Genomic DNA, 26739 nt, shown 5'->3' with positions numbered 1-26739 from the left:
ATTACATTAAAATCTAGTTCAACATAACGTGCTTTAACATTAACAAGGTATGGCAAGATCTCTTCAAATATATTCAAATGGGTAGGTGGCAGATAGCATTTCTTCTATTAGGAGGGTCTAGTGGACTTTACAACCATGCTGAGTTCTATTCAATTATTCAGGTATATCTCCGTTCTTCAGCTGTATCTATGCCTAAATGGCTTCACTATAAATAAACACATGTATTTACCTGAGGTGCAGAACAGGAACCACTTCATTTTATTGTTTTTTTAAGAGAGACTATATCGTTAGAAATCGTGTCTCCTTTCTTGAAGGGGTTGAAGGACACTAGGAATTCTAGAACACTCTATATACTATTTTTGCTATGTGAAAAATGAGTCAGGTTAATATTGGTAAAGCCTATTTTTTATTTTCTTTGGTTTAGGGTGAAAATCACACCTTTCTCCAGGTTAATGAGACACTCTTCTGAGAATCTCCTGATGCTTGAAAGCATTGCTGTCAAGGGAGTCATCTTTGCCATTTTGCAGGAGAGAGAAGAAATAAGATCTAAAGATTTAAGAAGTCACTTGACCAAAAGGAATTGCTTAAATGCCAGTGTTCATAATCAGGTATGATAACATATGTCCCTCTGTGTATATGCTTACGTGTTTAATGTCATCTTTTCACAAGCCATCTCATTCATTCTAAAAATGACTGAGACAGCAGTAGGAGTAAAAACCTTTCCTCTCTCTCCAGGGAAAGGTGGTCGCAGATTGGGGATTTGGCTCTTACTGCTGCAGAAAGGGCAAATACGTTACATGTTGCTGAATGCTGGGGTCCTTGCTGACAGTCTCTTACAGATGGGATATTAAGTTCCATGGGGAGAAAATAAGTAGGAGGAAGCCTTTTCTGGATGAAAGACAAAGGGTAGAGAAGGTGGAAATAAAGAGAGGAAACTTGAGAAGGAACAGGGAGAGTGGGGGTAGGAAGTTTGGACATGAGTCCTCCATTCCTGAACATTATTCACCAGGCAGCCTATGGTCAAAAGGCACTGTGGCTAGTAACCTGGGAGAAGAACTGATGTGAGGCTAAACACTCAAGTACTCAGGAGCTGTGTAGACCAGAGAACCAGAATCTGCCCCAAAATGGAGGCCAGAGAGGATTTGTCCTACCAGCATTACTGCACAGTCATTACAAACAGGGAATCAGTACCATTTAGGGGCTGAATCTATGCTTGCCATATCTTTGGACCCTTGAGGAATATACTTGTTTGTGTCCCAGGAGACTTAGAATCCCTAATGGGCCCAGTGGGCCCAGTAGTGTGGAAGAAGAGAAGCTCCTGTCCCTGTACTTTACACCTGGACTCAAGTACTTTAAATCACCTGGAGTGAACAGGAAGTGGACATCCTTGGTCACATTTCTTAATTAAAAAATACAGAAATGTTGTGAATGAAATTTCTAGTTTATTTTGTTGATTTTTACATTGATGTATGCTTTTCCTTTGTCCATGTTTCATTTGGCTATGTATTAAGGTTACTATTGAAATTCAGTTATGTTCACAACAATTACATTAACTTTGGTGGTCTCTCCTTTTTTACAACATTATATTATAATTGGAAGCATTAATCAGTCAATTCTCATAATCATCTATGTCAAGTATAACATTGACTATGGTATTCTATTTTACCTGAGAAATTATCAACAAATAGTTATTTTATTTTTTATGCAAGAATGTTAAGAACGATTTACATCCAAAGTAACGTCTTTGTTGTCATTTAGTTGCATTCTTAATCTTTGCTTTGTATTCTAAATCTTTGTTTACTAGACATTAACAAATTTAGAATTAGAGCTGATAGATTCTTGTTTCGTAAACAATATTAGTAGAAGAATGAAGATGAATATAGTGGCTACCTTTGTCATAAAGATAAAATATCACTGAAAAGTGATTTTTAATTTTTGAATAATTTGATATCTAGTAGAGGATCAATCTTCAAGTCAACTGTGGCATCATTTCATTTCATCTTAGAGCCAAGAGACACCCAAGATTCTTTCCATTCTCCTGCTTTGTTCCTCTAACCACAGTTTTTCCACAATCACTGTCATTCTTCCACTCCCACAAAGGCTTCCTCCTCCAGCTCCAGTACCATGGTTCATACCCTCAGGTCCCCCTCAGAAGCTGACTAACACACAGCTGTTAGTGACATCAGCTGAGCTCTACTCCTCCTCTCTGTCCCACATACCCCTGGTGCACAGGAACTGTGAAGTAGAAATGGAAGAGTAAAAACCTGCAGCATAATCTTCTTTTAATTAAATGCAGTGAAAGCCTTATCAATCCATGAGTTCTTTCTTACATTTAGGGCTGGAAATTCCTAACAAAATTGTTTTTGGCTTCTTTAGAAAACCAGAATAAGAAAAGGAAGAATTAAATGTTTATCATCATTCATGGGCTGTTATTTGCATCTCATAGTGGTGCCTTCTAATCTAGGCAGGATATCTGCTAAAGTGATATTTGTTTCTGTTCATAGGTCAACCTTTATTTAAATTGCCCCTCAGTGGAGGATTACTAGACCTGAAACAGACCTAAATGTGTTACCAGAAACTTAGGGTCTGGCTCAAGGTGATTAAATGCATCCAATTTGAATTTGTTGTCCTACCTCCAGGTCTACTAACTCCTCCCTCCCCACCATCTCAGGCAAAAAAATAAATAAATAAATAAAAATCTAGAAATAATTCTTAATTTCTCACTTTTCTTCCTTTTCACATTTAATTCATCAGCAAATTGAAATTATATTACAAGTCCATCAGTTTCTCCTCTGTTGCCAATACTGCCACCCTACTCCAAGCCAAAACCATTTCTCACTTGGATTTCTGAATTGGTCTTCTAATCTGTCTTGCTTCTGCTCTTGCTATTCTTCAGTCGACTCTTCAAACAGCAATAACCAGCATGAGCTTCTGATCCTGCTCAGAATTTCCCAAAAGTTTTCTATTAAATTTTGAATAAAGCTCCCAGCTTTTTATAGTGGTCAAAAAATCCATAGACGATTTGACCTCTGTGTAGTACTCCAATCGTTTCAGTTTAATTGAATGTCTGCTACGTGCTAGGCACTGTTCTAAGTGATGGAGACACAGTGACTAAGACAGTCTAGATTCCTCCTCAAAAAGCTTATGTCCAGGAGATGCAGATATGCCATACACAAAGAGTTAAAAGGAGTATATATGATGTGCTATAGTGAGTAGATTTCACCTGGGGATTAAGCCACGAGGGAAGGGCTCATTTAGAAGGTGGCATTTAAGTGAAAATCCAAAAGACAAGATGGAACCCATCCTGCAGATACCAGAAAGAAGTACAGATAAACTATTAGAGGGCTTTATATAGGGTAGTTTTGTGAACTGTTTCACATTGTCAAAAGATGACTCTGGCTGCTGTGAGGAGAACTGAAGAAGGCCATTTGGAAGCAGGCAGTCCAGTTAGGGAGCTAGAGCCGTAGTCCGGGCAAAACATCATAATAAGTTGGACTAGGATGGTGAATAGAAAGGAGTGGACAGATTCGGGATAACATGTCCAAGCTAAAACCTGTTATTGACTGAATGTTGGTGTGAAGGCCAAGAGAAATTAATGAAGGTAATAGACTATGAAGGAAAAATTGGGAGTGGGTGTGAAAACAAAGAGCCTTCATTTTGCACCCGTTAACTTACCATGCACGTTTCTGGTAAATGCTACACTTTGGTTTCTCCAGCCTCGAGGCTTTTGCACATGGCATTTCCTTTAGACTAGAATACTCGTCCTATTGATACAACTGCAATGACTGGAGGAACACCAGGGTCCTTGGTCTCGCGCCGATGGGATTAATGACACGGACACACATGAAGTGGTTTTAAGGAGTGAAAAGTTTAATGGGCAAGAAAGAAGGAAGAAAAAAGAAAACAGCTCCCCTGTACAGAGGCAAGGGGGAGGAGGGCTTGGAACAGAGAGGAATGCCATGTATGGTGGAAAAATGGTTGGTTGTATCAGTGGCTGGAGTAGGCAGTGTTTGGTTTGCACAGGGCCCAGGGGATTGGTTTGACCAGGTGTGTCATTCACGTAGCCAGTGAAAAACCTGGCCCTCCTACCTTACCTGTTTAATATGCAAATGAAGGTTGCCATGATATTCTGAGCACACGGTGTTATCTGGAAGTGGTCATGACACTTGGCACACCTGGTGACAAGGAGAAGGTGGGAATGACCATATTGGGTAGACCCTGTTTCTAATTGCCAGCATTTGCATATCAAAGCTTGCCAGCCTGGCTCTTTAAGCAGCCTTTCTGTTGGTTTCTGCTAAGAACTTTTACCCTATCTAGCTGCCTAAAAATATTTCTTAATAACTCTGGTATTACTATGTCCTAGCATGGCAATTCCTTAAGGTCCTAGTGCAAGTGTCACCTATTTAGAAACATCTTCAGACCACTTGCCCAGATTACATTAGTCTCTATTCAGGTTGATTTTTTAATTATTTTATTTGTAGACTTTAAAAATGGTTTGGTTTTTCCACTACTGTAAAAGCTCATTGAGGGCAAAGATACCTTCATTTTGCCAAGCACTGAATTCACACCATCTAGCAGAGAGTGGTACTTAAGTATCAATAAACACTTTTTGAATGATTGCATTATGTAGATCACTGTGCCAGCTTATTAGTTCCATGTGAGTACCCATACATTGTTTAATTTCAATTGAATAGGCTTGCAACAAATCAAATTTTATTTGTTCCCCTTGGTTTATATACTGATAGAAAGTTTTAATGAATAGATTATTGGTTTCTTCAGTAAATAGCCCTTCAGCTCACCTCTGATTGCTCAGTGCCTGGCTCAGAGTGACCATTGAGAAGGCACTTTTCTTTCCAAGCCTCAGTTTCATAGTCTGTAAGACTGATATAAATATGATCTCTGCTTTAAAGAGTTATTGTGAAATTAAATAGGATAATCCATATAAAATACATAGCACAGTTCCTAGTATATTGTAAGCATTTAATCGATGTGACCATCATTATTATTATTATTGATATTAATTGCTGAAAGAACAGAATGTTTTTGACACTAAAGGACCTTACAGATGAGTGAACATACTGCTATTCATTATTGTCCACAAATAAAAATTGTTAAGTTAATGTTCAAATTTTTATTCCAAACAATATTTTACAATTGTATGTTTTTCCGAGGTAATTCTCAGAACTTGCATTTAAGTGATTTAACATCATGATTCTTTCTATGATTTGAACGACTTAATTAAAGGCCATTCTTCTTAAGCTTAGTGCTTAAAAAAGTCTTAGTAGAATTAGGCTTTTAGAAATTCTAAAAATATGAAAGAGAAAAACATTTAACTCCCTAGATATGTGCAAGCAACAGCAAACCATCAGATCAACTAACTAGATTAAAAGTACCATTTAACATTAGCTAAATATCCTTTTATTTTTGATACAAAAAACATAGTAGAATTCCAGTGGTAACTAATGTAAATAATTTTTTTTTCCTCATTTAATGGCTATAGTTCTAATGATATCGTGTCATCATCAGGTAAAATGTCAAAATGCTTAAGGACTCTACTCTAAAATAGATTTTTAATATTTAAAAGGTTTGTGCAATTTTAAATAAGGCAGTGCCACCCAATATCATAGCATGCTTCATGAGAAAAAGATGCTAAATTTCCTTGACCTAGTTTCATCTTCATGTTTAGGAAACAGTGTCTAAGAAGTAAACAAAGTAGTTGTGCCTCACATAGGAGATGATTATTGTTTGAATTTATGATTCATGCCTTGAGCAAAATTTTGTTTGTGGTCTCATTTGCAACCATAATTTACAACTTTACCAGGGATATGCTGTGTATTTGGAAGGTAATATATCAGACTTGCTTTGTACTGAAACAGTTTTCTAGCTCTGGGTATAGTATTTTCTGTGTTTCTGTTAGCTATAAAATTTCTAGGCATAACATTTATTGTAGCAAATATGGAAATTAAAAAAATTGTATTCCCCTTAGTTATGTCTTATTGTATTTATATTCTGATTATGGTTAAATCCAACTATTGTTTAAAGGAGTTGTTAATCCTGCAAATATCTGGTTGCAAAAGTGGGAAGATTTAACTTTTTCAAATTTTTAAAAAAGATTGCATCATTTTTGCATTGTGTGTAATCTCTCATCTAAGAAACTAATAAGTAACGTGATTCCAATATAATGTTTGTGTGTGCCCTTAAAATTCAGAATTTTTTTTCTGTTGCAAATAATAAGTAGACTATAATACTGTAAAATGAGTTTTGCCTGTTATCTTTCATCTATAAGTTAGTGAAGAATTTCCCACAGTATTTATTGGAAGTTCCATTGTCCATTCTAATTTCAATTGTCTTAATACATATGGAAATACCGGTGATTTTATAATCAATCAATCAGTCTACTCCAAGTTGTAGAGATCCTCAACTAAATGTAATGTATTTTCTGGCACTGACATTTATTTATTTGCATCTTTGTACTGCAATTTTTATTAGGATGCTCTTTTATTAAGGGTAATACTTATTCCTCCAACTAAACATTTAAAAATTAACTCTAAGCTTCCATTAGTTTGAAAAATTTCTGGTAGCTTGATGTGAAAATGTAATTTTAATAAATATGATTCACAAATATGATCCCATGCTATAATTTTAAAATACTGAAATTATTATTCTGTATCTGATTATATACGTCTAAAAACACAGTTAAAAATAGAAAATATTGCCGTTTTTCTTGTTTTCTGATATAATTAATAAGAAAAAAAGCTAAAAGCTCAAGGGAAGTTTAAAAGTGTAGAGAAAACTTGACAATGAACATTTGCCTAATATGCTTGGTGCTACATGTACTTACATCGTAAAAAATAGATCAACCTAGAATCAGACTCTTCCAGAAGTTCTTTCCATCATCCAGTTCTTAGCAGAGTTTCTCCTGACATAAAGGTAAGTAGACTGAATAGTCTAGTGAGAAAGAAAGCTATCACTTTTTCTGGCAGTTACAGTAGAGAAGAGAGAAGTAGGATAATGCCTTTAGTCACAATGCTGGGACTTCAAAACAGAATTAAAACTCTGTTTAGGAGAATGTAGGCTCAAGAATCATTTCGACACTATTACGTATTTCTTTTCTTCCCCCAGTAATTATTCATTCAGCTATTATAACTAACCACAGTAATTTTCTTAGAACAAAGGAGAGCATGGCAACAATAGCTTTAAAAATGACGAAGTTTAAATGCCCAAGGTCAGAGTGTAACGTTTTGATTTCCATAAGTATTTCAAATGCTACAGGCTTTATGTAATAATTTTAACGTGAAAAATATGCAGGCCACGCTTCACTGCTCTTTGCATATACTGCAAAGAGGAAAAAAAAAACCTTAAAAATTGCTTAGCTTTAATTGAGCAAAGGGATTCACATGTGATCTGAACTTGTGGCTCATAATTCCTCTAGACAGCTTCGGTTGCCGTGTGATGATCCTAATTAAATTATGTAACGGCACTGAACTAACTAAGCTAAAGGGCCTGTTCTTTCACATCACCTGGTGACTTAACTCTTTACAGGACTCTGGGTTTGGGCTTTGGTCTTCTACCACAATCTTGCGTGTTTTTCATTGTTAAGGGTAGGAAAACACAGTATGGATGGAATCCGCTTTAGAAGTTTCGGCCTGTAGGTGGCAGCATTGTAAGGTTTTGGAAGTCGTGAGCTCCCAGGTCTCTGTCTGCCTTTCCCCCAAGCCTCATCCACCCGCGCCACATCAGGGGAGCTAACATCACTCTACGCTCATGTCAGGTAAAACTAAAATGGAGAGAAATGTCGTAGTCAAAAAATTAGGCTTTGTTCATTCCCGCTTGTGTTTCATTATGTTTCTGATGATATGGTACATTTCTAATTCTGACCTGAGATTCAGCTAAAGGATTTTTCTCAGTAGTCAAGCGTCAACCCATGGCAAACCATACTTTTTCAAGTAAAGAAAGGAAATTATTCTGGGGGAATAATTATTTAACTTAGGCATGCCTATTTTAATCACTTGGGAACAAGTTAGACGGCTTCCTGGGGCCACATAGAAATCACCTAACGAGGTCACCTCACAGTGATCTCAGTGTCCCTATGGAGGTTAGCTTCCCTCTCTTCCACCCTCCTTTTCTCCCTCCCTCGCTCTCTCTTTTTCTTCCTTTCTGCTTTCCTTTCTCCTTCTCCTTCTCCCTCCCTCCCTTCCTCCCATCCCTCCTTCCCTCCCTCTTTTCCTTTCCTTTTCTCCATGTGCGGTCACCCTTTCGCTCAAGATCTGAGATTACTTTTCTGATTTGGCCAGGGTAGAAAAGAAACAAAGGTTTACCAAGTAGAAAAGAAACAAAAACTTCACCAAATTTGATACATTTAATTTACAAGTCATGATTCATGTAGCTTTTAATGATGTATTGTTTTATGCAATATGAATTTCTCAGATTATGTCACTATAATACATAATAAATGCGTATATGTGGATGCTAGCATGGATTTTATTGACTGTGATGTTTTTCCTTAGACCCACAGAGATCTTGCAGTCTTACCTCGCACACTTCTCTCTGAAAGTTGTGCTTCAAAAACTTCCCTAGGTGATAATGGCAACAGTGTAGTGTAAGGACACTGGTTTCAGGCCTTGTATGAAGTCTTTGGTTAAATGAATCCTTGGGGAAAATCATTTCTGAGGTCAAGATTGACAAAATTGTTTAAGTATTATTGAAAATATAAAACAAAATTGTTTCCTCAATAAATATAATTAGCTGCATATACTGCAGTTTCAAGAGCAAGCACTGATGTTAGGACCAGCTCTTTAAATAAAATAGGACCTCTGTGGTCTCTGGAGGGAACATGCATAAAGCAAAGTAAATGATTTTCTGTCAACACTAAGTAGACAGGTGCTTACATTGAACAGCATTCTAATATGTCTCTGAATATTTATGTCTTCTTTTTCAAATGCATTGCCCATGAATGTCACAGCTGTCAAACGTCTGTACACAAGAAGATAAAAAATGAAATTAATAAAAGGCAGATCAACATTTCGTTTGTTTGGAACACTTTTCCCCCTTGCTTCTTTCTTTTTTCTTTCTTCTTCTTTTTTTTTTTTTTAATTTTTAACTCAGCTCTGTTTTAGGATTTTGGTACATCTGCATGTTCTAAAAGGCCAACGGAAATATAAGTTGACTAGTTGTATTTGGGCTGGCACCAGGGCCTGTCTTAGTATTTAAACACCAAAATAATCAATGGAATTAATGACCAAGAGGAACAGGGTCTGAGGATTTTTCTAGCCATTTCCGCTGTCCATGCGCTTGGTTTGCTTGGGTGCCACAAACAAGATTCTGACAGGTTGTCACTGCCCTGACCTGAAACTCAAGTTTGTGAGGTGAGAGGCTCTTAAATCTTTTGGCTTCTGTAGCCCAGAGTTTTAGCTGTACAGAGTTAGTGCCAAAACAAGCCATCATGTGCCCTCAGAGTTATAAAGGAATTTGGTTTTCAGAGCAGAGATGACTAAATAGAATTGGTGGTAGATCAAAGCAATGAATAAAAAGGTCTATTTAGTCATCAGATCCCTGCCTCTCTGCTTCTCATGGTACTGAGAGAGCCAGTGTGTATAAAGAGCATGTGTTAAGATGAACTCAGCAGTCACTTGACAAGCATTTATTCATTAAGAAGCTGCACATTTTTAGGTATCTGGTTGTCCTTATTAGTAAGTAACGCCCAGCAAAAATATCCCCCCAGATGTTTTCATATTTACTTTGCAATGTCCAAATGAATCATTTGGCAACAAAGGAAAATACAGTTTAAATATTGAACCAGGAATTTAAGCTCAGGAACTCTTTGTACTTTGTTTTGCCCTTGATGAGAATTTTTCTAAATTAAAAACTCTCCAAATTGTCAAATCGCTGTTGCAAAAACCTCAGTTTAGTAAGATTTAGAATTTGGTTTCCAAATTTTGGTCATGTAATTGGTGCTTTATTGATAACCACAGATATGAACCAGATGTAATCAATATTGGTTTAGCTCAGATTTGATTTGGAGAACATACTGGTTGCTTTAATTTTTTGTTGTATTTATAAAAGTTAAAGAAAAACCCCACATAGATTCAGTTCTGATTTGAAGAGGGTCACTGGACATTTTTTTTTTTCTTTTAAGAAAATTTTAGTTCGTTGGCAGTCTGATTAAACAAATATTTGAGTATATTTATATTGGGAGTTGTACAAAAGTAGTTTGTAATATGGCTCAGTTCAAGTTCCTTTGATTTGTACTGTGCTATTGATATGGATCACTTCAACAAAATATCAACCTCTTTCCAATCAGTAATTTAACCTATTATCGGTAAAATTAGGGGTGAATCAAATTGGCATGGACCCTGAGGATTTTTTAGAGGTAGATGCTGATGCTCTTGTGGCTGGAACCTAGAATTTCTCTCCATCTCTGCCCACTGAAATCCTACTCCTTCTTCAAGATCCAACACAAACGCTACATTTTCCATCAAGCCCTCTCTGATTCTCCCTAGACAAAAGTATTTTTTTCTCTTCTTTTTTTACATAACACTTTGTAAGTACTTTAATGAAAGTGATTATCATATTCTGCTTCAAGTTATAAATAGTGGTTGATGTGTTTACTTCTTTCAATATATCATAAACTGTTTGAGAGCAGAGGCTTTTTCTGTTTTAAAATTTGTATTACTGCAGTTCTAGTACTCTTGTTTGCAGATTACTTACAAGTGTTGTGGCTTTCAATGCTGGTTGAATCTTTGTTGCTGTTGCTTATTTTTTGTTTTGTTTGTCAGTTTGTTTTGGTTGGAATGGCTCATTTGGCAGGAAAAACATTGCAGCTATAAAATATAATCCAAATGCTTATTATTGAAAACCTTCTAGGGCATTTCATAACATATACATAGAGTATCTAAAAAATATGCAACCATTACTAGCAGTTCACTGAAGTTCACATTTCAAATAGGTTGCATCTGTTTCTAATCAGGTAACTGAATGATTAGCAGGAGAAAACATATGATTAGAAAGCATATAACCCTTGCTGATACGTATTATTTTAAAGCTCTCCAAACTAAGGTCAATAAAGAAATAGTACATGCAGCAATAAGAGCTAGATTAGAGGAAGAGTTTCACCAATAAACCCTTTTGTGAGCTGTTGCAGAAACAGAACTAATTTAACTGATGGGTTGAGGCATTTGGGGCTGACATGCAAACTAAGGAATGTAAAAATAGATGAGAAGAATGGTGACTAGGAAAATTATGAGAGTTGTAGTTGAAGAAAATTAAAAAAATGTTTACTGAGTAGAAAGTCAATGGGCAGGTGATTTCATCCCTTTTTATAGGGCTATACTTTTAACTCAAAGAAAGCTAGTAAGAATAATGGAGAAAAGCCCTATGTTTGATAAAAGAAAATAAACAGACACTATTACAAATAAGAAATGTTGGAATGCTCTTTGTTTACTGTCATTACTAATGGGAAAGATAAAATGACTTTCTTGAGGTAGTATATCATTTTAAGATCATACTTATCTCTTAGCTTAATTCATCAACTGAGCTACTTCATTTTGAACAGTTTTTACACCATTGAGCTTGAAGTTCACAGAAGGAAAGAACAAAAAGCTCTGTTCTCTACTATGATTTGAACCAGACACAATTTACTTCAAAACTGCATGCTGTCCTTCAGTTAATTACTCTCCCTCTGAATTCTATCAGATGTCCCTTTTTCTGCAATTTGGACAGTCTGCAACAGAAGAAAGACATGGGGAAACTTGCTCTTGGTTTTATGTTGGTGACGTGCTTTATGAATTGACTTGATATACTTTTCCAGGGTTTGTTACAGAAACTGGCTACACTTTTCTGTAGACCATCCCTACTCAGTATAGTCAAGGCTCACTGGCTTAACAGAACTTTATGTCTGACAACACCAGTGTGCCTACAAAGCTGTTCTAAAAAGAATGAAAATTTGGCTTGACGTAAAAGTCTACTGTTCATACAATGCCTTGTAACACTGTATTTCATTAATACTATTATTATTTTTAAACTGCAATGTGAGACCCAAGTGTGAGACAAAGAATTTCAAGTTCAAAGTAACTTGAAGCCACAGGGCCCTCAGCTTGGGAAATTCTTGGAAATCTTGGAGGTCATGGACCTTCCAAAAGACATAGACAAGGGACCTTGAGCTAATTTTAGCTAAATGTAAAGGACAGAATGACCTTACCTGACACAAGATTTACTTTTTGCCATTTTTTTTTATCTTCTGGTTATTTATAAACCAACAGCTTAACTAAACTACATGCTGTGGTTAACACAATTTAAGCAATTATAGCTCATAGTGATAGTTTTCCTGAAGATTATACTTCTGATCAAATTCAAAGTCTTGATTGCCAAAGCTTACATAAATTGTTAATACAAAATTTAAGTATGTGTCTATATTCCATATGAAATACTGCTATGACATTTGTAGAATCCTAGCATCTAATTTTTAAAAACCTTAAGAACAGAAACTTATTGATTCTTAGAATTTTCATCCCAAATTATTTCTGTTGCAACTTCTGCCAATTTAAGCTCCATGTTCATGTGCCAATAGAAGAGCTGGTTGTCTCTGTTGCATAATAATTTTCACAGGCCTGAAGACCTTGTTATATTAGGCCTCAGCCTTCCTTGCTCCAGCCCAAATTATTACAAGTTCTTGGATCTTTTCCCAGGGATCTTATTTTCTATAACTGGTCGCAAAGTCTCTGAAGATGTAAAATCTTATAGTCCAGAATAGGTTATGCAAATATTATTTTATTTTACTTTATTTCTTCTCCTTTTCTTACCGGTTTGAATAAAGAGACTAAGAAATGCTCCTTCAAAAGTCATAGTAAAACAGAGCATGTAGATTTTTACTTTTACTATTGAAGTTATGGGTTTCCCTCATAGTTTATCTTTTGCTTAAGACATTCTATAAAACCTCTTTTCTAAAATCCAGACTTTAAATTTATGTCAATCAATTTACACCCTGGAAAACAGACCAGCTCAACACTCAGATCAACCTCTAAGCACATAGGAATCCAGGCAACAAGCACTTGTCTTTATAGAGCAACTTAGTTTAAGCAATTAACAATCAAGCCCTATACACATAAACACACTATAATTAACTGTTTAATAGTGGAAGCTTGCTTTTCAATTTTTTCCCTTTGAGTGTAGTCAAGGTGAATTACTTGATTTTTCCATCACTAAATGCTGCAACAGCTCGTTCTTTTGCAAGTCTCCCGTCTCCACATATTTTCCTATACTCACTATATTTGACAGTAAAACTGCCAAGCTCCATTATTTCCAACTGGCAGCAATTTAATACATAGTTGAGTCAGTTACTTAACTAAATAAATTGCTTAAAGTTAACTCTATTTGTAAGACCACAAGGTGTTTCTAAAATGTGCTGCCCTTTTATATCATAAACCTGGATTAGGTTTACAACCCCATTTCCCCTCAGCAGTTTATAAATCAAACAAAGAACATAGAACAATGCATAAAAATCCCTGTGAAACCACCCTCAGAGTTTTTGTTAATGACAAAAACATACTGGGAACTGGATTTACTCTGTACAGGGGAGAAAAAAAAAGTTTGGTTTAAATCACCAGAGTTTGTAAGAGTTATCCAAGCTCCTTTAAGAGTGATCAACTTTGAAACCAGAATTTTGTGAAGCCACAGCCATCTGTTCAATGCTTTCTGTATAAAAATGGCAGGACATGCTAAAAAGCTTTGGGTATGCTCTTCCATCTCCTTTGCTCCTGCCCCTTAACAAATAACCTGCCAAATGTTCTTAAAAGCACATGGGAGAATAAATATTGACTTACTTATGATGTCTCTCCACAGGTGCTCATTAAACATAAATGAACAAATACACATACAGACAAACACACAAAAATACACAATGCCCAAAGTGAGCACCATGTAATCTGGCCCAGCTGTAACATTTTCCTTTGCTGGTTACTAGGGATAGGTTTCTGAATCAGATTAAATGTAGCCACTGTTTCCATGGAAAATATATTTAAAAGAGTAGAAGGAAGCTGAAGATAGGGACATTTTCTGTAAGAGACCAATGACTAACTCTCTTGTAAAAGGTGAACATACTTTGTTTTTATGACTTAGTTGAAGATCTGTGTTTAGAGAGGAGAAAAAAAAAAAAAACCCAGAAATGCTTCAATCTGCAAAGAGTAGAAAAACAAACAACAACAACAAAAACTGTAAAAGCCACAATTACTTTTGCACCAACTTAATACATTGTTTTGTTTAGATTTAGAAATCTCACCATGGCAGTGATTTTAGGAAATGACTTTTATTTGCTTAGTGAAATTTTTAGTGCTTTTAGAGCAGAGCCTGGCATTTCTGGTCTAGTTATTTTCTGAGAGGGTAAGGAGTACAAGAGTAGATATCTCTGGCTAGTAAGATACTGTAAACTTCTCCAGACCTGCGCTAATAATTCATTTATATTTGGATTTAAGTGCATTGTACTCACGAGAGAACTGAAAGTACTCACCCTGTCTCTACTCACCAGGGCCTAGAAAGTCGAACACTTTCTCAGCTTGCCTGCCTTCCACTTCACTTCCCCACCTTGTTCCACTTCTTTTTTTTTTTTGAGACGGAGTCTCGCTCTGTCACCCAGGCTGGAGTGCAGTGGCGCAATCTCCGCCCACTGCAAGCCCCGCCTCTCGGGTTCACGCCATTCTCCTGCCTCAGCCTCCTGAGTAGCTGAGACTACAGGCGCCTGCTACCGCGCCCGGCTAATTTTTTGTATTTTTTAGTAGAGACGGGGTTTCACCGTGTTAGCCAGGATGGTCTCGATCTCCTGACCTCGTGATCCGCCCTTCTCGGCCTCCCAAAGTGCTGGGATTACAGGCATGAGCCACCGCGCCCGGCTTGTTCCACTTCTTGAAGGGGTAGACTAATGTCTGGGAGTCTGAGGTCTAGTTTAAAAAGACCAGTGGAGTTTTTTTCTTAAATTCAAAATCAGGAGCACAGACTTTCCAAAAATGAAGACTGCTTGTGCAAAAAATGTTGGTGTAGAGGCAGGACAAATGTCTCAATGGAAACAAAGTATGGAAGTCCAAGCTCCAGCTGTTGTTTTCTAGAATGTTGCAAACCCTTCTGTTCTGTTGCAGCCCAGGACTGGTAATCGGGTTTTTTAAGTGTGTCAAAAGACATGATGAAAATTCACTGGAGAGGTTAAGAAAAAAGTACCTCTCAAGTTGCTTCAGTTTCAGCTTTCACTGGTGAGAGTGAAACGTTTGCAGAAGACATCAACAAACCAGAAAAAAGATCCACAGCTAATCAAGGTTGTGCAGACAGGAGACAAAGGTAATTATTTAAAGGGCCAACCTTTAGTTGTAGGAGAGAAAGAAAATAAAAAGAAGATTAATAATGAAAATACACAAAATACCAAAAATCTGGGTTAATTAATGATCTTAATCTTTTAATATACTTACCAAACTGCCAATAAGCAAGCCATATAGATAAGCCTGTGATTTATACTCTTTTGCCTACTTTAATTCTTCATGGCGAGTTTAAAAAGTGCAAAATTGCTAGAAATCAAGAAAACAAGAAGCAGTAGCAATCTGAAGAATCTATAAATTTACTGAACAAAAGAAAACAAGTGTAATGCTTAAGACAAAAAATAAAACAAAGTAAGCAAAAAACTCGCCAAAGTAATAGCACTCAAATGTATAAAAATTTTGATATGAGCTATCTCTATGAATCATCTTTTTGCCTAGAGAGGATGAAGTTTGCAAAGGAGAGAAATGTCACATAAAGCAGGACATGTTAAAAAGATAAATTCAACTGAAATAACTGGACATATCACACAAAGATATACTGATGTGTTTTGGATCTCAGAATAGTTAGATCACAGTTCTATTGTTAAGGCTTATTAAAACTAAAGTGTGTAATATTCTTTTGTGTTTTTTATTTTTGAGACAGAGTCTCACTCTGTTGTCCAGGCTGGAGTGCAGTGGTGTGATCTCGGCTCACTGCAACCTCTGCCTCCCAGGTTCAAACGATTCTCCTTCCTCAGCCTCCCAAGTAGCTGGTACTACAGGCATGTGCCACCATGCCTGGCTAATTTTTGCATTTTTAGTAGAGATAAGGTTTCACCATGTTGGCCAGGCTGATCACGAACTCCTGACCTCAGGTGATCCACCCACCTCGGCCTCCCAAAGTTCTGGGATTACAGATGTGAGCCACTGTGTCTGGCTGTGTGTAATATTCTTATATAATAGGCTGATCCTCTTGGAAGATGCATGTGAAAATCTTAACTAGCAGTTGTAGCAAGAGGTGACTACGTCTTGCTCCTGATCTGAGTTCTGCTCCTCTGTGGTCTCCTACCTCCAAATCACTTGTGGACTCTTACCCATTAAGCCACTCTCCATCACTACCTATGTTGTTCCATGTCACACCTATGATTTTTTTTGTACTTGCAATAGTGTACCAATTGCATGAAATTCTCCATCTTTGTAGTTGTTTGGAGTTCACAGTTTACAGCAAAATAACTTCAGGGTTTGCATGTATTTCCATAGGTTAGTTACTTTAAGTTTGAATTTGCTGTCGCACAAATTCTTACAGATATTGCAACTCCAAGAGTAGTTAAAATTCTCTAATTTCTGTAAATATACCTACCAATATTGTCCTTAAATACTTTATCCTCTCTGTGTGCTGCTCTGGTGGGAAGGGATTGATATATATTTCTGCCTCCTGCAGAAAGCAGAAACTCTCCAGAAAGGACTCTTTAGTTAAAAGCCCTTTGGATCATATTTACCACAGTATAAGTTTCCTTCTTTTCCCCTGTGCTGTTGTTTTTGTTTAAATTGCTTGTCATTTAACTATTTCATGGACTTTTATGAGTGTATCACAATGACTTTTTATTCATTTAATAAATATTTATTAAGAACCAACTACTAGTGATAGGGCCAAATCATAAACCCAGGTTTTCTGACTCTGAAGCCATCCATTAGACTACAAGTCCTGCTTGTCACGGATTTAAAATCTGAAGTGTAGAATACACATTCCATTTGAAATAGAAGATAGTTCTTTATAGAACCAGTTTCCCGTATTTAACAGATTCCGGGCATTTTAATTTCATAGCCAAGACCCATCAATTTGCTGGCACATATGCTATAGGGAAGTCAATGCTGAAACAGAGAAGTTTGTTTTAAAAGGTGACATTAGTTTTGAGAATGAGTTGATATTTGTTTTATTGTTTGTTTGTCTTGCTGATCACTTTCGTGGCATGTTTTGATTTAATTGTATTAAGAATTTCTTTTTTTTAAAGTCTGCCTAAGGGCAGTGGGGATGGGTTCATTGAGAGATACAAATAGAAAATTAATAAATTCAGAGCATATTTGGTTTGTTACTGCCCTTTGGAAAATAGCTGAAAGAATGTCTTGCTTTACTCGTGTCGTTTACATGCCAGAATGACATTTATCTATAGAAGCAAATACTCTATACACTGGAGTTTTAGTGGATGGAAGAGATAACTACCCATAGACTTAGAGGTTCTATAATACTGAAAATACTGAAGTACTAAGACCTCAATGGCTTTTACAAATGGGACTTTTGATGTTCTTTACTTAGCTACATACACATAATCCTGAAGTTTGCTGCCAATCCAAGGCTGTCTCTGCCTCATCTGGAACCAGCTTGAATCTTTCTCAACAATTTGCAATCTCTTGCTACAATAAATATATATTTCTTTAAATTTTGCACTGGAGACCTTTTGTTGCACGGATTCAGAGTTTGAATTCTTGCCTAGAATTTTTGGTAAATTTTCTATTATTTATTAGGTTGAGGAAAGACATTCTTGGAGTAAGGAGGACTAGATTGTTAATTAGCACTTGCTATGGGCCTGGCATATGCTAAGCAGTTTACATATATTATTCCGTGTAGTCTGTACAATTGCCTTTTCCTTTTTCAATGAATGGAAACTTAAAAACAGTACATTTGCTATCATATGGGATATTTGAAAATATTTTTGATCTTCAAAAAAATGTGTCAGGCTTGAAAACTTTGGGAAGTCACAATCTTATTCATACTCACTTATCTTATGAGCTTACAAAACTGCTAGATGATTGACAGTATAATATGTTTGTAAGAGTCCCATCCTCCAGGTGAAATTAATTAGGTTTTTCACCTCTAATCTTGTTTTTCGTCATGCCAGGATTTAGTTGGCTGAGCCAGAGTTCCAGCTACTTCACTGTTCAAAATTTGTAACTCATAAACAAATGATGAAATAATTCTGTCTATAATAATATATATGCAATGATTCTCAAGATGTGGCTCAGGGCCTCCAAAGGTTCTTTGAGATCCTTTTAGGATGTTGCAAAAAGAAAGCTATTTTCATAATACATAATAATAATTCAATATTTGCCTTTTCTCCTCCATTCTCTCATGAGTGTACAGTAAAGCTTTCCAGATACCACATAACTTGTGCTAGTGTTAGTGATCTGACAACCAGTAGATTTTGTTGTTGTTGTTGTTGGTGAATTCTTGTGTTTAATGGAACTTTCTAAAAGAGTGGTTTGAGGGTATAAATATATGTGTGGTTTTAGATATGAACTGTTTGCTTTCTATCACTTCTATGGTGTTTACACGAGTTATTTGTGATTATGCCATCTGTAATCTCTGCAACTCATTATTGTTCAATAAATTTTTTATTTTTAAGTGATGAAACTTTCTCTGCACCTATACAGAGATACAAGAAGTATAGTTTGTGTCTTGTCTTGCAATAATATTAAGAAAAATATTTTTAAATATTTTATAAATGTTAAAATTTATTTTAACTGTATTTAGTATTTAGAGCTATTTATTCTAAAAATTAAAAAAAATGATCAATTTGCGATGTTAGTCCAAGGGTAGAGTTTCAGTTATGCGGGATGAGTAAGTTCTGCATATCTAAAATACAGCAAGGTGACTATAGTTAATAATATTGTATTGTATACTTGAGATTTGCCGATAGAGTAAATCTCACATGTTCTTATCACTAAAAAAAGGTAATTATGTTAATTACCTTGATAGTGGTAATGATTTCACAATGTACACATATATCAAAACATGTATACTTTAAACATATATGATTTTTGCTAGTTATATCTCAAGAAAGCCTGGAAATTAAAAAAATAAGTAATATATTCTTGCATTTAAAGTTTGATTATTGGTTTACAGATAGGAGATTAGAAGGCTTGTCTTCCCAAGTAGTTGTGTGTTTTGCCTAAAATTTCTGAAAAGGGAAATCTCATGGAAGAATGGTTTACACCAAATAAATTGGAATAAAATGTAAAAGGGGCAGGAAAATATGATGAAAGCTATCTTATCCTTGGCTTTATACATACTAGAAATCATGTCATTGTATCTTATGCACTAGAATATTTTTGAATATTATTAGGGTATCAGCTACGTTGCAGCATCATTGAGACATTCATGTAGACATGCTAAGCTCATTAAAAAGCAAAAAAATGTTTATTACAATTTTTCAAACTAGAAATGAAAAATGAATCATTTTGCAGGGTAAGTTATGACAGTGCCTTGGCTGGAGAAGCTCCATACAATAGCTTGTACAATAGACATTGCTGTATGCCTGCTGGATTAAAAATCAGTAAAAAGAAAAAAAATGACAGTGCCAACTGACTCATTTTATTAAAGATTTAGCTATAAACTGGAAGGCTGAGTTAATATTTCATGGGCAGTGTTGTACTTTTGTCTCTCAAAAGGGGGGTTCTACAGCCATGGATGGACTTGCTGTTTTGCTTATGTTTGCTGTATGTTTTGCTTATGATACCAGGAGGTCTTACCACCAGCTAATCACCCAAATATAATTGTTTTTTTGTGAATGTTTGTCAAACAAACAAGTGGTTGAAATATTCAAAGCACTGGAATTATGCAAGTATTGAATCATTGTTTTGAATCTGATGGTTTGTCCTGGTCAATATTTTCTTTTCTTGTTATTTGCACTTATGGCACCAAAACATTGTTGGATAAAACTGCTAGTGCCTTGTAGGAATGTGGCACCAAATTGAACTAGTGGTCATTATATTTATCACCACCATGCACTCACAGTAAAATAAATATGTTTCATTTAATAATGTCTTTTATGAAGCAAAAATGATTAGTTTTATTAAATCTTAATCCTCGAGTACTTTTTTAGTAATTTATGGAAAATACGCATAAAACACTGTCGTATATCAAAGTACAATGGCTATCTTGAGGAAAAGCTCTTGTGTGATTTGGGGAAATTCGTTTTCTCCACAATGAGCTTAACTGCTTTCCAGTATGTACATACATACATAGTGTCTTATGAGACTGGTGGTTACATAGTCAAATATGATTTTTGATATTGTACAAAAAATATATCAACATTTTGAAGATCTGTATTATTTGGTAAAGCAATATTTTCTAAATGACCAGTTTGTAATATTACAAAATTATGCATGGACAAAAGATTCATGTAAATGTAAGATAGATCAGTGGGTTTTAATGTAACAGAATATGAAAAGCTTATTGATATGTTTCAGATTCCACGCCACCAACTTTTAAGAAACTACCAATTGTTGATGTATTGCCAAAGAAGAATAATTATCTGAAAAGGTTACTATATTTTTCTTTCCTTTTCCATTTACATATCTGTGTGATGCTAGATTTTCTTCATGTACTGCAGCCAAAACAACTTATAATAGGTTGAATGCAGAAGTGGATGTGTATCTGTCTTTATTAAGCCAGATATAGAAAAAAATAGGCCTGCCAACCCAGGTGTGATAGAGTAAGAAGGATGCATTTATGGCAAGAAGTCCTTACATAGAGGTCAAGTAGACTGTGGTCACTTTACTATGTGTGGACGTGACTACGTGTAGAAAGGAAATTGAGTCCCTGGGCATCCGTTTCTCATTTTTGGCAGTTTCTCACTGTCTGTGGTCCCTGTTGATCACTGAACTTTAGGGACATCTCTGTGAGGAGTTAGAGAGGCACTGGGGAGCTGTGTACATTTGATCATCTTCTTAGTTTATATATCCTTTATAGTACTTCCTTGCTGGTTCAGTTATGAACCGGAGTAAAGGCAAAATTAGTCCTAGTCTGAATTGTCTTTTTGATGATCCTCAAGCACAGAACACACTGTGGGTCTGTCCTAGATCAGTCACCAGTGATGTTAGGTACAGACTTGGTTTGAAAGTGTTTTCGAGCCTGGTCTCTGGGAAAGGAAATTGCTGTAAATAAGAAGTACTGACAATCTCTTATAAAATTGAACATAAAGTCTTTTAATAAATTTGGCAAAAACCAGTCTTGTGACTCAGGAGCAGTTTGCCTGTTTACCTTTGACAAACAGTGGAAACACGGCGTTATTTGCATGAATTTCAAACCAAAGTCCACTGTAAATAACATTGGATTTTGAGTGAAGAAAGAACAAGTGGGAAAGCAAGTGAGAGCAGCAGGAATGCCAATTATAACTTTTTCTCATTAGCAAATATGTTTTTTTACTTACCTAATATTCCTGCTACAAAGCAAAATCCTCCCTAGACTTTAAAAAAATGGACAACTTGTTGTAAAGTGTTAATGATACTAAGATTTCAAGGAAGTATGCTTTTAACCTGATAATAAAAAAAGTGTATTGGTGAAGAATCTGCTCCTCTTTCCTCATGAAAATAAATAAAATTACCAATTTTGAGTATACTTTCATTCCTTAATGCATTGAGAATAAACAAAAGTTGCATTTTCAATTGCCTCTTTTTTTACTTGGGAAAGAAACACATTATTGAAATGAAAATGATGCCATTGCTTTTGTTTTTGTGATACTGTGATTTTTAATGTCAGACGTTACTGATCTTCTGAAACTTCTGCCTTTCTTTTTCATAGATAAAAATATTCTTTATTAATGAGATTTGTTTTGTTTTGTTTGGGGGAACACATGTTCTGTTTCCTCTGACAATTTGGTGCTTAAGTAAAAAGCTGGCATTAATAGGGAGAAGCATATCTCTTTTATAGATTCATCTTCTATTTTGAGAAACACAGCAGGCCTGTAGAAAGAAGCAGGTCATGTCATTTTGTGGTGATGAATAAAAATAATAGAAATTATTTATACAACCCAAAAAAAGAATGCAACAGGAATGAGCAGAAGTTAATTAGTAAACCATGAGAATTTAATAGAATCTAGATATCTTCTTTTGTACAAAAGTAGTCAGTAAAGTACCATGCCAATGAAAGGCACAAACCCTAACTAGAGTGGCCACCCAAGCTGGAAGAAAGACTTCAAGGCTGATAGATAACCATCTCAAATAATGATTTGTAAGAGACCTGGTTTATGCTAGGATGAAAGGTAAGACAGGCAAAGTTTGTCTCCTGATACGAAAGAAACTGTATGTGATGATACTTTATACACCATTTGAGAATCGTAAGAAACTCTTACTGGTGTTTGAACGACACTCAGTGGGAACTTTCATGACAGGAATGCAGATGGTCTTCCTATGTTATGCAGATTTCATAAGTCTCACAGAAGTTTTGGATGGTTAGACTTTACCCAAGTGTCTAGTTTGTTAGCTCTAAACATTGCATCTCAGACCTCATAAAAATGCTTCAAATCTTTTTTTATGGTTACAAAGACTTTTTAAAACTCGATAAACTAACAGAACTTATTTTGATGGCCCTCATAGGTAATTTAAAATTTCTATTTCCATGATGCATTTCTAAAGGTGGAAGTAATTGAAGAAATGACAAGGGCAACATTCTAGATTGTAAATATTTCCCTTTCATTTGTGGCTTACTTCTCTCCAATTAAGTCAGCTTAAAAATATTTCTGCTGCTAACAGTTAACTATGTAGGACAGAGTAAATTATAAGCATATCATTTTTCTCCTTATTAAGGTTAAGAATCATGCATTTGATGGGCTAATAAACCATAATAAATAATATTGATTAGTTAAATAAAACATGGTTTAAAAAAACTGTCGAAGTAGAATTAGTCTGCTAAGTTGATGTTGGATATTCACTAGTTGAAAAATATTGGTCATAGCAAATACCATAGACTTTTAAGACTATATTTTAAGTAGATGTTTTATAGAAATTTAGAGCCATTAAGTTGGGAAAAAAGGGGAGCACTAATTAAGGTCATAAAACCATTTTGTTGTGCCTGAAAAATATCTTAAGCTAAAAAAATGTAGCAACTGTTATAATAATGGCAAACACTCATTAAGTAATTCTTATGTGGCAGTCACTAAGCAGACAGGTTAACTCCTTTAGTCTTCATAACAATATTTTTGGATAGGGATTAATGTTATAATTTTCACTTAGAGATGAGATACCCTCGGCCTACAGTATGAAGTCTCTTGTCTAAGGGTAAACAGTAAGTGGCAGAACTGGGATTTGAACCCAGACAGTATGGCCTTGAAGCCCAGTTCCCCAGCCATTATGCTAAGATTATTAGAAGACATGAGTAACCAAAAACAGGTATGAACACATCCCAATTCTACTAATTTGTAGAAAGTTAGACCAAGTGAAGGTTAGAAAAGTAAATTCTAGACATTTTAGATACATGTTAGAAGGTCACTATTAATTGCAGACATTCTTATGGCCTGGAAAAAATCAAGATAAGGAAGATAGGAGAGAAAGGCAAGTAAATAAGGAGGGGATTCCGTAGCCAAGAAGATACTGCTAAGTATGAAAACACCATTCCTCATCTCAGTGTTTCAACTTAATTACTTGTGAGACTTTTTTCCTATGGAAAAGTCATGGAAAGCAATGGAAAAATAAAAGTTGTGTAAGTTTGCTTAAGTGATATTTACTTAGTAGACCTCTTCCATAATACATCAACTAAGCATTAATTCTGCTTACATTTGTGTACGTGTTTCAGTAGTAAGAATATATTTACAACTGGATAGTGCAATTTGAATATTTAATATGTTTAAGAATAAGAGTAGATGAGACTGTTGCTGAGAAAAATGCCTAATTGTCAAAGACCACAGTGAAGATCAACTTTAAATAATCTTTGTTGCCTGTGATACAATTCTTCAGTTTCTCACAAGGAATATAAATTATTATAATAATAGTATAAATGATTATTAATGATAAGAATAATAGTTATTATAATGTTTATGGGGTATCTGCTAGTCTTAACTATGGTCAGTGATTTACATAAGTGTTTATGTACAACTTACAAGGACCACGTGTGTTAGGTATCCAAATCATTTTACAGGTGAGGAAACTGAGGCTCAATAAAGAAACTAACTTGTCCAAAGAATGTATGGAAATACAGGGTTGAGTGGCCATTTATGCATCAAACCTGTATCATTTGCTTTCCATCTTTGTACTTGAGCAACACTGTTGAATTTATTGTCCTCAGATATTTCAGAGATGTGTAATGAAGTCAGTACAGTGATATGTAGGTTTTTTTTTTTTTTTTTTGACAGAGTCTTGCTCTGTCACCAGGCTGGAGTACAATGGCGTGATCTCGGCTCACTGCAACCTCCGCCTCCTGGATTCAAGTGATTCTCCTGCCTCAACCTCCCAAGTAGCTGAGACTACAGGCACACACCACCATGCCCAGCTAATTTTTGTATTTTTAGTAGAGACAGGGTTTCACCAAGTTGGCCAGGATGGTCTTGATCTACTGACCTTCTGGTCTGCCCGCCTCAGCCTCCCAAAGTGCTGGGATTACAGGGGTGAACCACCATGCCTGGCCGTAGTTTTTAATTTCAAAGCAGTATTTACTGAGGTCAAGTAAAGTAAAATGAATTATAATTGTTCTCAGAAAATTACTTAGGATAGTCAGTGGTGATATGGTAAAATTACATTCTCCACCAAAGAGATATATTTGACCAACTTTGCCTTTACAATGACCCAATTACTGGTGCATACAGAAAAACTATGGTCTGTATTTTTCTTTTTTTCTAGATTCTTGCTATAGATGGAAAAGGAAGGACTCCTTTTTATTGAGCTACTGAAGCTCAAAAGTACATTATTGGACAAAAATATCAGTTTCTTAAAGGAGAAATGAACAACAATAGGATTTTTAAAAATTAGTTTCTTATGAATACATTGAACTGCTCTCCATAAGTGAGTGTTCCCTCAATACATAGAAACGACGGAAACCACTTTTAATAAGGCAGCACTTAAGCACAAACACACATACTATTTTTCTTACTCCTTTGACTCATCAGCAGGTGATTTGACATGCTGTGTTAAAGGGCTGATGTTTTTCTTGCGGGTGGAGACCCAGCCAGCTTTGATTGGGGTTGTGGGTGGAGAGCAGCATGCTTGGCCTTCTGTGAATGTTGATAACTTAACATTGACAAATGATCACATTATCATTAATCAGAGTGTTTGATTGAGGACCTGCATATTCATCATGTAGACACTGGCTTTAAACTTGAAGCATTCCTAAATAATCATATATATCAGGTTTAGAGGAGGGATAGAAATGACATGGATATATGGACAGTAAATTTGAATTACTTTTCTAACCTGAAAATCATTTCATTGATTTGGAAAGAAGACCACAGACTCCATCCAGTTATTCATGAGCTGAAATGGAATAATGAGAATGGGAATGAAGAAGTACCCTTACTCCCCCAATGCCCCATGTCTGGCTGCATGGTATCATTAATATTTATAGTTTTTGAAAAGAAAATTATCCTTATTCCAGGGACTTTCACTACTTATTGAGCATATTTAAGATCTCAGCTAGCCCTTACATATGCAGCTGTGGGCTACATGGTATTACCAAATCAAATAATTAAATAACAGCTCTTTTCGTGTTGCCCAAATGTCATTGATGGCTCTGGTGTACTCAGAGCATATATAGATGGTGTGGAATAATGTCAAGAGCATGGAGTAGACTGCCTGTGTTTGTAGCCTGGAGCTCCTACTAACTGGGCCTGAGACCTTGGCCAGTACCTACGTCATAGGTAACACATGTCAACCCTTGTGCCTGGCATGTAGTAAGGACTTAGAAAAAATAACCTATTTTATTTTACATACCTCTTCATGTCAGTCTTAATTGAGCAGTCCTTTGGAATAAGTAGGATGATGTCTTGTTCATGTGCACATCTCTAATATCTAATTCCCAACCAACTAAGGTATGCAGTCATGTTTGTAGTTATAATATAATTACCCTGCATCCTTCTACTGGATGAAATGCCAAATAGAGTGTCCTATGTACTGTGGTTTTAAGGTGAAGTATTTTTATGAAAGGCACTTTAGTAGCATGAACAGGTCCCCAAACCTTTTGTTATTTATGAGGAGCTACACTCCTCTTCATTTGAAGCCTGGTGGACAGCTGGTATTAGGATGACAAGGTGTGTTATCAATGTATTCATCCAGGACAGAATTATTGAACACTAACTATGTGCTAGGCACAGTTCTAGGCATTGGGGACACGCAAGTGAACAAGACACATGAAGTCCCTGTTCTTGTGGAGACTGGGGGTGGAAAGGATAGATAATAAAGAATGAGTAAATAAGAAAAATACCACCTGGAAGATAATTCTCTGTTATCAAAAATGAGAGAATGTGTGGAAATACAGGGTGGTTGAGTAACCATTTATATCAGGTGATCGGGAAAGGTCTTTCTGAGGGAGCAGCACTTGAGCTGAGCTTTGAGTGAAAAGAAAGACCGAGGCAAATGAAGAGGGAGGAAAGGGTATTCCCAGAAAAGGGGCCAGCTTGTGCAAAGACCATGATTAAGGAATTTAAAGAGGACAGGCGGAAAAGGGAGAGTGGGGCAGGGTGGGGTTAAAGAAGAAGGCAGAGGC

The 26739-nt window shown here is 35.9% G+C and overlaps 1 long non-coding RNA gene across 1 annotated transcript in view; it reads left to right on the top strand.

Annotated features, from left to right (window-relative positions):
• The first annotated feature begins 430 nt into the window (after positions 1 to 430).
• Positions 431 to 26739, top strand: part of LOC115835490 — a 113498-nt gene continuing 87189 nt past the window's right edge. Inside the window, exon 1 of the long non-coding RNA XR_004030479.1 lies at positions 431 to 608. This is a non-coding gene — a long non-coding RNA (uncharacterized LOC115835490). The remainder of the gene's footprint in view (positions 609 to 26739) is intronic.

The sequence above is a fragment of the Nomascus leucogenys genome, chromosome 6, assembly GCF_006542625.1.
Source record: "Nomascus leucogenys isolate Asia chromosome 6, Asia_NLE_v1, whole genome shotgun sequence".
Taxonomy (NCBI): Eukaryota; Metazoa; Chordata; class Mammalia; order Primates; family Hylobatidae; genus Nomascus; species Nomascus leucogenys.
The sequence above is the reverse complement of the archived record's forward strand: the minus strand, read 5'-3'. Positions and strand labels throughout refer to the sequence as shown.